The sequence below is a fragment of the Macaca mulatta genome, chromosome 4 (assembly GCF_049350105.2).
Source record: "Macaca mulatta isolate MMU2019108-1 chromosome 4, T2T-MMU8v2.0, whole genome shotgun sequence".
NCBI classification, from domain to species: Eukaryota; Metazoa; Chordata; class Mammalia; order Primates; family Cercopithecidae; genus Macaca; species Macaca mulatta.
This window is the reverse complement of record NC_133409.1, coordinates 150472301-150485335: the sequence shown is the minus strand read 5'-3', so window position 1 is coordinate 150485335 and position 13035 is coordinate 150472301. Positions and strand designations below refer to the sequence as shown.

The following is a 13035-nucleotide window of genomic DNA, read 5'->3' as shown; positions in this document are numbered from 1 at the left end:
CTGAGGCAGGAGAATCCCTTGAACCCAGGAGGCAGAGGTTGCAGCGAGCCAAGACTGCACCACTGCACTGAAACCTGGGCGACAGAGTGAGACTCTGTCTCAAAAAAAAAAAAAAAAAAAAAAAAAACACAATAGAATTAGCTGGGTATGGTGGTGGATGCCTACAATCCCAGCTACTGGGGAGGCTGAGGCAGGAAAATCGCTTGAACTCGGGAGATGGAGGTTGCAGTGAGCCAAGATCATGCCAGCGCACTCCAGCCTGGGCTAGAGTGAGACTGCATGTCAAAAAGAAAGAAAGAAAGAAAGAAATTAGCTGGGCTTGGTGGCGAATCCCTGTAATCCCAGCTACTACGGAGGCTGAGGCAGGAGAATTGCTTGAACCTGGGAAGTGGAGGTTGTGGTGAGCTGAGATCACACCACTGCGGTCCAGCCTGAGCAACAAGAGCAAAACTGCATCTCAAAAAAAAAAGATAAAATAAACAAAAAATAAAACTTGCGGGATGGGCAAAACAGCAACAATGAAGTGGAGGTTCAGACTATGGCTCTGCAAATCCCAACTTGGGTGACCAAGTCAAATTATTTAGACTAATTTAGCTTTCGTTGCCTCCTTTTAAAATAAAGTATTTTGTCTGAATAGCTTCACTTCAAAAGTTCTAAGATCGTTTTGAGCAGAAATGTGAGGTAGACTAACATTTTCAGCTATGGTCACCCTAGCTGCAATTATCCAAGTGAGGGTCTGGAGGAATGAGATTTTGGGGCTATGGCCATAAAGGAAAGATGAGTCAGGTTCTTTGTATCACCTCTGTAATCCTCATCCCATTCTCCTCTATATTAGGTATTCTAGAACCTTTTTGACAATTTAGCATATGGAAGTGGTCACTTGAGCTGCATCCAAGGTCAAATTAGAGAGCAACAAGTGATGGTTTAGGAGCCAAAGATTTTTTCCCCCACTGCCTGCCTGAATATCGTTGGCATTTAGTAGTTCGTGTCCGGTTCTAAATGATGGTTTTACCCTAGGTTTTACGAACAGTACCTTCTTTGTCCTTTTTCATGAATACTCTAAAAAATAGCAAATATATGAGGAAAGGAGAAAAAGGCTGCACAGCATAAAGCTGAGAAGATTACGGTAATGGGTTGTCCTCCCACACAAGCCTTTCCTGAAGGTGTTCTTCCTGACATATCAGCTAGGTGTCCCTAACACTTCCTCCCCAAAACTGAGCCTAGAGATATCTACTCTAAATCAGGCTGGGCTTGGTGGCTCACGCCTGTAATCCCAGCATTTTGTGGAGGCCTAGGCAGGCAGATAACCTGAGGTCAGGAGTTCGAGACCAGCCTAGCTTACATGGTGAAATCTTGACTCTACTAAAAACATAAAAATTAGCCAGGCATGGCGGTGTGCACCTGTAATCTCCGCTACTTGGGAGACTGAGGCAGGAAAATCGCTTGAACCGAGGAAGCGGAGGTTGCAGTGAGTCGAGATCGCGCCACTGCACTCCAGTCTGGGTGACACTCCGTCTCAAAAAAAAAAAAAAAAAAAAAAGAAGAAAAAGATACCAACACACACAACACACATCACCAAACATCATACACGTTTATAAATGAGGGAGATAGGAAAGGGTCCAGAAACGTGGGATTTGAAATGATTTATGAGTTTCAAAAATGCTGTTATTTATTTATTTATTTTTTAAATAGATACGGGGGTTGGGTGTCACTATTTGCCCAGGCTGGTCTCGAACTCCGGGCCTCAAGTGATCCTCTGTCTAGGCCTGTCCAAAGTGTTGAGATCACAGGAGTGACCTATTACGCCCCACCTGGCTTTTGTGATTTTGGTTTTTGTTTTGTTTTGGTTAATTGAAGCTTAAGGAGCCTGACAGTCTGCGGGATCGAGCTGGGAGACGAATTCAGATTTCGCTGGGGGAACGGCGTGCGGAGTGTCAGGGCAGCTGGACCCTAAACTGGGACAGCTGGACCCTAAACTGGCGCAGGTGCGAGCGCGCTCCAGCGAAGTCCCAAGGTCATTAAGCGACCTTGGGCTCCTGCGAAGCGGCTTATGAACAGCATCCGGCTGCCGCTGGCCTGCTGGCGCCAGGGACTTTCTTCCGCCTGGCCAGACAGGTCCCTGTTTTTTGTTTTTCAAAATTCAGAAAGCATCTCCGAATGTTTGCCCAGAAGGGGGTGAAACATACTTTCCTGGCCTTTCTTTCACTTTGTTGTAGTTCTATGTGGATGAACAATGGGGAAAATGCCGCGCGTTTAGCCAGGCAGATAAGAAAACAGCCATACCCATCAGGCCCCCGACCCGGCGCCGCTATAAATAGACCCGGCCTCACCATTTTAGTTCTCTCTGCGGAGTGGGCTCGTGGGTTCCTAGTAGAAGAGCTGTGATGTTCTCGTGCCGCGTGCTGCAGGCCCTGCTGTTGAGTGAGGGGGAGCAGGGGATCCCAATGGCCTGCCCTGCCTTTGCGCAGCAGCCAGCGGGCGGGTACGTCGTGGCCTGGCCGAGGGAGGAGAGCGCGGTCCCCAGTCGAGCTGCGTGAACTACCATTGCACACTGTAGAGTTTCTGGTGCCTCTCCTTGGAACTCGGCTAGCGGCGCCACAGCCCCTGCTAACTAATCGCGACATCACAACTGTGAGTGGGGTTGTGCGAGTGACTGTAAAATGGGGGTGACGGTTGCCCGGGGAGAGGAGGGGAGTGATGATGACCCCAGGTGACTCTGAGTGTGTCGCTGACGCCATCACCGCAGCGCTCTGACCGCCTCTCGGTCCAACATTCCTAGACCGGGCTCAACGAGGGGTTCATGGCCAAGATCTCTAATTCTTTGTTCCTGTGTTTCATTTCCCCGTTAGGAATTGTAAGATGTTCATCGCTGTGTTATCCTTGAGTAAAGGTGAGTATTAGGTGCGAGAGCCTTTTGAGTGCCTCTTGGGAAAGCTTTGTTCCCAAGCAGGCTTTCGTTCATGGGGCATTATGCGCCTCCCTGCCTTTTTTTTTTTTTTTTTTTTTTTTTGAGACAGTCTGCCTGTCACCCTGGCTGGAGTGCAGTGGCAAGAACACAGTACTGCAGCCTCCGCCTCCCGGGTTCAGTCGATTGTCCTGCCTCAGCTTCCCGACTAGCTGGGACTACAGGCCCGCCCCACCACACTCGGCTAATGTTTGTATTTTTAGTAGAAGGGGTTTCACCGTGTTGGTCAGGATGGTCTCCATCTCCTGACCTCGTGAGCCATTGCGCCCTGCCACTTTTTTCTTTTTTGAGCTATCCACGTACCACAGCTGGTGACCCTTGTATTTGTTATTGCTATTTTGTTTTTGAGACTGTTTGCTCCGTCGCCCAGGCTGGAGCGCAACACCAGGATCTCCCTGCAGCATCCGCCGTCAGGGCTCGAGTGGTCTTTCCACCTCAGCCTCCTGGGACTACAGGCACGTGCTACCACCACTCCTGGCTAACTTTTAGTTTTTTTACAGAAACGGGCTTTTACCATGTTGTCCAGGCTGGTATCGACTCCTGGGCTCAAACAGTCCTCCTGCCTCTGTCTCCCAAAGTGCTGGAATTACAGGGGTGAGTCGCTGCGCCTGGTGTTGGTAACTTTCTAGAGACTACTTTTTGGTTTACATCATTTTCCTTGTGACCGTTGTGTTTTTACTCTTTTGGGGGACCGGGGGAGAGTCTCACTCTGTTACCTAGGCTGGAGTACAGTGGCATGATCTACACTTACTGCAGCCTCTGCCTCCTGGGTTCAGGCGATTCTCCTGCCTCAGTCTCTAGAGTAGCTGGGATTACATGCTTGTGCCACTGTTCCCTGCTAATTTTGTATTTAGTAGAGACGGGGTTTCTCCATGTTGGTCAGGCTGGTCTCAAACTCAGGTCATCCACCTGCTTCGGCCTCCCAAAGTGCTGGAATTACAGGCGTGAGCCACCTTACCTGGCCTGTATTTTTACGTTTTAATAAATCCCCGTATTTTTGTTGAAGGCTGGGTAACCTGACTCCTCCACTCATTTCTACTGTAAACTAGGAGTACACTGAGACCTCCCAGAGGAGCTGTTCTCTGCAGTTTTAAATTACTTTCTACTACTCCCTTTCTAACGTCCGTTCTTGGACTCATTTGTTAGACCAATATGTATTAGGACTGTTGTGTTTTGTTTGAATGTACTAGATAGATCTCTTTCCAGAAGGGCTTCCCTTGATCCAGATCTCCCTAATTGGGAATGATGATTTCACAGACTAGAGTCTCTGATGCTGGTCATGATGTCAAAACTAAGTTCTGACTCATTTAGGGAACTGGATACTTGGGTTTCTAAGAGGGACCAATGGAAGAGCCGTAATTCTGCTTATTCTCAAATTGTCTTGTTTTCACCTTGTTAGAATGTGAGCTCTGGAAGCCCAGCCAGGGACAATGCTCCTTCACAGAGATTCTGCACTAACCTGAGTGAAGGCCTAAGGTTTGGAACCTCCCCCTCGTGGAAAGAAGCTTTGTATGGCTGTCATGCTTAGACAATGATTCCTGCGACTTGACCTTCAGGCTGGGAGAGGTGGAGAGCCATGCCTGTTCTCCTTCGTTGCTATGGTGACTATCCTTTGTTTTGGCTCAGTTGGAGTGGTAATGATGATCTGGTTGGACTAGAGTCTCTGAGCTTTTCTCTGAGGATCTTTGAACCCACCTGATCCACCCTCATGCTGCCTAGAATCTCCTGTAATTCACGTTTTTATGGCCAGTTATTTACATGATGAGGTTTGATTGGCTATGGTTCTGTAGGATGTACTTGAAGCATGGTGCTGGCATCTGCTCAGCCTCTGGGGAGGCCTCATGATACTTTATATTGCATAAGGTACAGAGAAAAGTAGGGATGTAGCATGGCCAGAGCAGCAGCAATGGCTGGGAGTTGCCTCACCTTTTTAATAAACTGATCTCTAGAGAACTGATTGTCATGAGCACAGCATCAACGGGATGGTACTTAAGCCATTCATGAAGAATCCATCCCAGTGATCCATTACAATTCAATATGAGATTTGGTGGGGAGACAGATCTAAACTATATTATAGGGTCTCACTTTGTGCACAGGCTGGTCTTCATCTCCTGCCTCAGTGAGCCACTGTGCCCCACCCCAACACGTTTTGTGTATTTTTTGAGACTCGCTCTGTCATCCAGGCTGGAGTGCAGTGGTACACTCTTTATCATGATATGATACGCCATATCAGCTTACTACAGCCTCTGTCTCCCAGGTTCAAGCAATTCTCCTGCCTCAGCCTCCCAAGTAGCTGGGATTACAGGCATGCGCCACCAGGCCCGGCTAATTGTTGTATTTTTAATAGAGACAGGATTTCACCATGGTGGCCAGGCTGGTCTTGAATTCCTGACCAAGAGATCCGCCTGACCTCCCAAAGTGCTGAGATTACAGGTGTTAGCCACCGCCCCCAGCCCACAACATGTATTTTATTTTTTGTTTGAGATGGAGTTTCGCTTTGTCGCCCAGGCTAGACTGCAGTGGCGCATTCTCAGCTCACTGCACCCTCTGCCTCCCGGGTTCAAGTGATTCTCCTGCCTCTCAGCCTCCCGAGTACTTGGGATTACAGGCATGCACTACCGTGCCCAGCTAATTTTGTATTTTTAGTAGAGATGGAGTTTCACCATGTTGGTCTCGAACTCCTGATCTCAGGTGATTTGCCCACCTTGGTCTCCCAAAGTGCTGGGATTACAGGTGTGAGCCATAATGTCTGACAATTTTATTCTGTTTTTTGAGACAATCTTGCTCTCACCCAGGTTGGAGTGCAGTGGTGCAATTACAGCTCACTGCAGCCTCAACCTCCTGGGTGGAAGCTCGCCTCTCACCTCACCCTTGGAGTAGCTAATGACTCAGGCATGCACCACTATCTCTGACTAATTTTTTTTTTTTGAGACGAGTCTCGCTCTGTCGCCCAGGCTGGAATGCAGTGGTGCGATCTCGGCTCACCGCAAGCCTCGCCTAGCCTATCCCTGGCTAATTTTTTTTAAAAAAATTTGAGGATGGGTGCGGTGCCTCATGCCTGTAATCGCCTCCTCTTTGGGAGGCTGAGGTGGGTGGATCACCTGAAGTCAGGAGTTGAAGACCAGCCTGGCCAACATGGTGAAAACCTGTCTCTACTAAAAATACAAAAATTAGCTGGGCGTGGTGGCAGGTGCCTGTCTGTAATCTACTTAGGAGGCTGAGGCAGGAGAGTAGCTTGAACCTGGGAGGTGGAGGTTGCAGTGAGCTGATGTGGCGCCATTGCGCTTCACCCTGGGTGGCAGAGCAAGACTCCATCTCAAAAAAAAAAAAAATCTGGCCGGGTGCGGTGGCTCAAGCCTGTAATCCCAGCGCTTTGGGAGGCCGAGACGGGCGGATCACGAGGTCAGGAGATCGAGACCATCCTGGCTAACACAGTGAAACCCTGTCTCTACTAAAAAATACAAAAAACTAGCCGGGCGAGGTGGCGGGCGCCTGTAGTCCCAACTACTTGGGAGGCTGAGGCAGGAGAATGGCGTGAACCCGGGAGGCGGAGCTTGCAGTGAGCTGAGATCCGGCCACTGCACTCCAGCCCGGGCGGCAGAGACTCCGTCTCAAAAAAAAAAAAAAAAAAAAAAAAAAATCTGTAGATATGGGGTCCTACTATGGTGCTCAAGCTGGGTCTCAAACTTCTGGGCTCAAGTGATTCTCCTGCCTTGGCCTCCCAAAGTGTTGGAACTGACAGACGTGAGCTACCATGCCCAGCCTCAGCTTTTGTTGTAGATTTAGGGGGTATTATGTGCAATTTCGTTACTTGGGTTCAGTGTATACTCAACATTTAGCTCCCACTTGCAAGTGAGAACATACGGTATCTGGTTTTCTGTTCTATATTGATTCACCTGAGGATCATGGCCTTTGGTTGCATCCATGTTTCTGCAAAGGACATGAAATCGTTCATTTGTATTGGTACATTCTATATGGTTCTAATGTTCTTTTTATGAATTTTCAGGAATTTGCTGACACAAAGAATATCTTCTGCCTGGTGCTGGGCATATCCTAAGAACTGACAACTTTCCTGTATTACCCTGTGTGAGCAGCTGTCACCTTATTGGGGGAAGAATGCCTGAAAATTAGGGGGCACTTCAAGTAGAGAGCTTCTATTTCCTGTATTTGTCTTATGTACAAGTATTTGCTTTTATCAAAATTCTAATAAAACATTTTAAAGTAAACAAGACATGGTTTGGTCTCAGTGAAAAGGTACAAAAAGATTGAGGGGGCTGGGCACAGTGGCTCATACCTGTAACCCCAGCACTTTGGGAGGCCAAGGTGGGTGGGTCACAAGGTCAGGAGATCGAGATTATCCTGGCGAACATGGTGAAACCCTATCTCTACTAAAAAAAAAAAAAATACAAAAATTAGCTGGGTGTGGTGATGCATGCCTTGTAATCCCAAGCTACTCTGGAGGCTGAGGTGGCAGAATGGCTTTGAACCAGGGAGTTGGAGGTTACAGTGAGCAGAGATCATGCCACTGCACTCCAGTCAGCCGTCTCAAAAAAGATTAAGGGAAGTGAAAGGTGAAGCCCTGTGAGTTAATGCTAAGAGTTAGGCTGTACCCCACCTTAACCCTAATATTAGAGATTCTTGGTTGGTTGACATAGTATTATGTATAATACACTAGACTTGACAATCATTTGAGGTTTTTTTTTTTTTTTTTTTTTTTTTTTTGGTGGAGGGGAGGTGGAGTTTCGCCCTTGTTGCCCAGGCTGGAGTGCAATGGTAAAATCTCGCCTCACTGTAACCTCTGCGTCTTGAGTTCAAGTGATTCTCCTGCCTCAGAGCCTCCTGAGTAGCTGGAATTACAGGCACCTGCCACCTCCCCCAACTATTTTTTGTATTTTTAGTAGAGGCAAGGTTTCACCATATTGGCCAGGCTGGTCTTAAACTCCTGATCTCAGGTGATCCACCCACCTTAAACCATCCGTCTGCCTCAGCCTCCCAAAGTGTTGGGATTATAGGTGTGAGCCACTGAGCCTGGCCAAATTTTAGCTTTTTTAATGATTGTAAAGTATCTACACGGCTACCTAATTAGCCACCTTTTTTTTTTTGGAGACAGTTACACCCTGTTAGCTGGGCTGGAATATAGTGGTGCAATTTCGGCTCACTGCAGCCTGTCCCTCCGGGGTTCAAGTGGTTTTCGTGCCTCAGCGTTCCCAGTAGCTGGGGCTACAGCTGCACACCTTATTTTAAAGAGATGGGGGTTTCACCATATTGACCAGGGTGGTTTTGAACTCCTGACCTCAAGTAATGTGCCCAGCCAGAACATTACCAATAACTTTGAAGCAAACCTGTGTGATTCAGTTTCACTTTTTCTTCTTCCTACTTGGAGAATTAACTGGGTATATCATCTTCTGGCTTTTCTTAGTTTTACTGAGTGCATTCCTAAACAATGTATCATTTTAATTTTGTGTATCTTTTGAACTTTATAAAAATTGAATGATCCACCAGACACAGGAGACAACATTTTTCTTTTTTGTTTTTTTGGGATGGTGTCTCGCTCTGTTGCCCAGGCTGGAGTGCAGTGGCGCGATCTCGACTCACTGCAACCTCTGCCTCCCAGGTTCATGCCATTCTTCTGCCTCAGCCTCCTGAGTAGCTGGGACTACAGGCACCCGCCACAGCGCCCAGCTAACTTTTTGTATTTTTAGTAGAGATGGGGGTTTCACCATGTTGGCCAGACTGGTCTCGAACTCCTTACCTTGTGATTTGTCCACCTCAGACTCCCAAAGTGCTGGCATTACAAGCATGAGCCACCGTGCCTGGCTCATTTTTTATTTTTCAAAAAGAATAGTTCTTCATGTGTTCTACCGTGACTTTTTTTTTTTTGGTGGAGGGGACAGAGTCTTGCTCTGTTGCCAGGCTGGAGTGCAGTGGCGTGATCTCAGCTCACTGCAACCTCCACCTCCCAGGTTCAAGCGATTATCCTGCCTCAGCTTCCCGAGTAGCTGGGAACACAGGTGTGCACGACCACACCCAGCTAATTTTTGTATTTTTACTAGAGATGCGGTTTCACCATGTTGGCCAGGATGGTCTCCATCTCCTGACCTCACCATCCGCCTGCCTTGGCCTTCCAAAATGCTGGGATTACAGGTGTGAGCCACCACGCTTGGCTTTATGTATTTATTTTTGAGACGTAGTTTTGTTCTTGTTGCCCAGGCTGGAGTGTGATGGCACGATCTCGGCTCACCGCAACCTCTGCCTCCTGGGTTCAAGCAATTCTCCTGCCTCAGCCTCCCGAGCAGCTGGGATTATGTGCCACCATGCCCAGCTAATTTTTAGTAGAGACAGGGTTTCTCCATGTTGGTTAGGCTGGTCTCCCGAACTCAGGTGATCCGCCAGCCTTGGTGTCTGAAAGTGAGTGCTAGGATTCTAGGCCAGAGCCACCATGCCTGGCCTGCAACTTTTTTTGTTGTTCATGTATTTTCCTATAGTTCATTTGGAGTCCACCCATCCAGACACATCTGTGGCCATTAAAAAACTTCAGGGTCTGGCATGGTGGCTCATGCCTGTAATCGCAGCTGAGGCAGACTGATCACCTGAGGTTAGGGGTTTGGGACCAACATGGCCAACATGGTGAAACCCCATCTCTATTAAAAAAAAAAAAATACAGGCCGGGCGCGGTGGCTCAAGCCTGTAATCCCAGCACTTTGGGAGGCCGAGACGGGCGGATCACGAGGTCAGGAGATCGAGACCATCCTGGCTAACACGGTGAAACCCCGTCTCTACAAAAAAAAAAAAATACAAAAAACTAGCCGGGCGCGGTGGCGGGCACCTGTAGTCCCAGCTACTCAGGAGGCTGAGGCAGGAGAATGGCGTGAACCCGGGAGGCGGAGCTTGCAGTGAGCTGAGATCCGGCCACTGCACTCCAGCCTGGGCGGCAGAGCGAGACTCCGTCTCAAAAAAAAAAAAAAAAAAAAAAACAAAAAAGGGGCCGGGCTCCCGCCTGTAATCCCAGCACTTTGGGAGGCCAAGGTGGGTGGATCACGAGGTCAGGAGTTGGAGACAATCCAGGCCAATATGGTGAAACCCCGTATCTAATAAAAATGTGAAAATTAGCCAGCCGTGGTGGCGTGTGTCTGTAGTCCCAGGTACTGGGGAGGCTGAGGCAGGAGAATTGCTTGAACCTGGGGGGTGGAGGTAGCAGTGACCCGATATCATGCCACTGCACTCCAGCCTGGGCAACAAGAGGGGGAGACTTCATCCTAAAAAAAAAAAAAAAAGACTTCCGGCTGGGTGAGATGGCTCATGCCTGTAATGCTAGCACTTTGGGAAGCTGAGGTGAGCAAATCACATGAGGTCAGGAGTTCAAGATCAGCCTGGCCAACATGGTGAAACTCCGTCTCCCCTAAAAATACAAAAATCTAGCAAAGCATGGTAGCATGTGTCTAATCTCAGCTGCTGAGCTACAGAGGCTGAGGCAGGAGAATTGCTTGAACCCAGGAGGCAGAGGTTGCAGTGAGCCAAGGTTGTGCCACTGCACTCCAGCCTGGGTGACAAGGCGAGACTCCGTCTCAAAAAGGAAAAAAAACCTTCGGAATGTATTTTTATAAGCTGATGGGTATGTCTGGGTAGTATATATCAGGAGTTCTATTTGTATGACACTTGACTGTTTAAAATGACAGTATCACAGAGGAAGTATAAGGGACTGGTCAAGATTCAGGAGCCTAGCCTGGCGTGGTGCCTCACACCTATATCCCAGCACTTTGGGAGGCTGAGGCAGGTGGATGACTTGAGGCCGGGAGTTTGAGACCAGCCTGGCCAACATGACGAAACCCTGCCTGTACAGAAAATACAACTAGGGCCGGGTGTGGTGGCTCACGCCTGTAATCCCAGCACTTTGGGAGGCCAAGGCGGGTGGATCACCTAAGGTCAGGAGTTCAAGACCAGCCTGGCCAACATGGTGAAACCCTGTCTCTACTAAAAATACAAAAAAAAAAAAAAAAAAAAAAAAAAAAAAAATTAGCCAGGTGTGGTGGCATGCGCCTGTAATCCCAACTACTCGGGAGGCTGATGGCAGGAGAATCACCTGAAGCTGGCAGGCAGAGGTTGCAGTGAGCTGAGATCGTGCCATTACACTCCAGCCTGGGCAACAAGAATGAAACTACATCTCAAAATATATACATACATACATACAGTTAACCAGGCATGGTGGCATGCACCTGTAATCCCAGCTACTCAGGAGGCTGAGGCGTGAGAATCGCTTGAACCTGAGAGGTGGAGGCTGCAGTGAACCAAGATGGTACCACTGCACTCTAGCCTGGGTGACAGAGTGAGATTGTTTCAAAAAGATTCAGGAGCCAGACTGAACACTTACTGCTAGGTTAACTTTGGCTAAGTTCCTCAGTCATTCCCATAACAATTTCCTCGTTTGTAAATAGATAACCTCTTTTTTATTTTTATTTATTTTTTGAGTAGTAGAGATAGGGTTTCACTATGTTGGCCAGGCTGGTTTCAAACTCCTGACTCCAAGTGATCCACCCACCTCCCAAAGTGTTGGGATTATAGATGTGAGCCACTGCACCCGGCGTACCCTCTCTTCTTTTTGAGACAGCGTGTCACTCTGTTGCTCAGGCTTGAGTACAGTGGCAAGATTACAGCTCACTGCAGCCTTGATCTCCTGGGCTCAAGTGATCCTCCCACCTCAGCCTCCCAAGTAGCTGGAACTCCAGGTGCTCCACCATGCCCAGCTAATTTTTTTTTTTTTTTTTTTTGAGACGGAGTCTTGCTCTGTCACCCAGGCTGGAGTGCACTGGCACAATCTCAGCTCGCTGCAAGCTCCACCTCTCAGGTTCACGCCATTCTTCTGCCTCAGCCTCCCGAGTAACTGGAACTACAGGCGCCAGCCACCATGCCCGGCTAATTTTTTTGTATTTTAAGTAGAGATGGGGTTTCACCATGTTAGCCAGGATGGTCTCAATCTCCTGACCTTGTGATCTGCCTGCCTCAGCCTCCCAAAGTGCTGGGATTACAGGTGAGTCACTGTGCCTGGCCATGCCCAGCTAATTTTTTTTTTTTTTTTTTTTTTTTTTGAGACGGAGTCCCGCTGTGTCGCCCAGGGTGGAGTGCAGTGGCCGGATCTCAGCTCACTGCAAGCTCCGCCTCCCGGGTTTTTACGCCATTCTCCTGCCTCAGCCTCCCGAGTAGCTGGAACTACAGGCGCCCGCCACCTCGCCCGGCTAGTTTTTTGTATTTTTTAGTAGAGACAGGGTTTCACCGTGTTAGCCAGGATGGTCTCGAACTCCTGACCTCGTGATCCGCCCGTCTCGGCCTCCCAAAGTGCTGGGATTACAGGCTTGAGCCACCGCGCCCGGCCAATTTTTAAATTTTTTTATACAATGAAGGTTTCACTATATTGCCTGACTGGTGTCTAACTCCTGAACTCAAATGATCTACCTGCTTTGGCCTCCCCAAATGCTGAGATTACAGGCTTGAGCCACCAAGCCCGGCCTATCCTGTCTGTAACAAAAAAGATGCCTAGTGCGGTGGCTCACGCCTGCAATCCCAGCACTTTGGGAGGCAGCGGTGGGCAGATCTCTTGAACCCAGGAGCTTGAGACCAGTCTGCCTGGGCAACACGGTGAAATCTAGTTCCTACAAAAAAATTTAAAAATTAGCCAGGTGTGCTGGCATGCCTGTGGTTCCACTACTTGGGAGACTGAGGTGGGAGAATTGCTTGAGCCCTGGAAGTTGAGGCTGCAGTGAGCCATGATTGTGCCACTGCACTGCCATCTGGGCAACAGAGTGAGCCTTGTCTCTAAATAAATGAAGAGATAGAGTCATGCTCTGATGCCCAGGCCTGACTTGAATTCCTGGGCTCAAGTGATCCTCCCACCTCAGCTTCCTCAGCAGCTGGGGCAACAGGCATATGCCACCACACTCAGCTTTGTTGGTTTCATTTCTTTTTTTTTTTTTTTTTTTTTTTTTGAGACGGAGTCTCGCTTTGTCGCCCAGGCTGGAGTACAGTGGCCGGATCTCAGCTCACTGCAAGCTCCGCCTCCCGGGTTTACGCCCTTCTCC

General features: G+C 48.6%; 3 non-coding genes and 1 pseudogene across 4 annotated transcripts; all 4 read left to right on the top strand.

Annotated features, from left to right (window-relative positions):
* The first annotated feature begins 2340 nt into the window (after positions 1–2340).
* Positions 2341–7191, top strand: LOC106997895 (uncharacterized; annotated as a pseudogene). Its single transcript, XR_013416873.1, has 4 exons — positions 2341–2666; positions 3466–3559; positions 4365–4566; positions 6972–7191. The product of XR_013416873.1 is annotated as an uncharacterized LOC106997895 (transcript).
* On the top strand, positions 2694–2756 carry LOC114677875 (small nucleolar RNA SNORD48). The gene has a single exon (XR_003729303.1). It is a non-coding gene; the product is annotated as a small nucleolar RNA SNORD48 (small nucleolar RNA).
* Positions 4204–4270, top strand: LOC114677871 (small nucleolar RNA SNORD52). Its single transcript, XR_003729298.1, has one exon. It is a non-coding gene; the product is annotated as a small nucleolar RNA SNORD52 (small nucleolar RNA).
* Positions 4592–4674, top strand: LOC144340784 (small nucleolar RNA ZL8). Its single transcript, XR_013417098.1, has one exon. It is a non-coding gene; the product is annotated as a small nucleolar RNA ZL8 (small nucleolar RNA).
* Positions 7192–13035: the final 5844 nt, after the last annotated feature.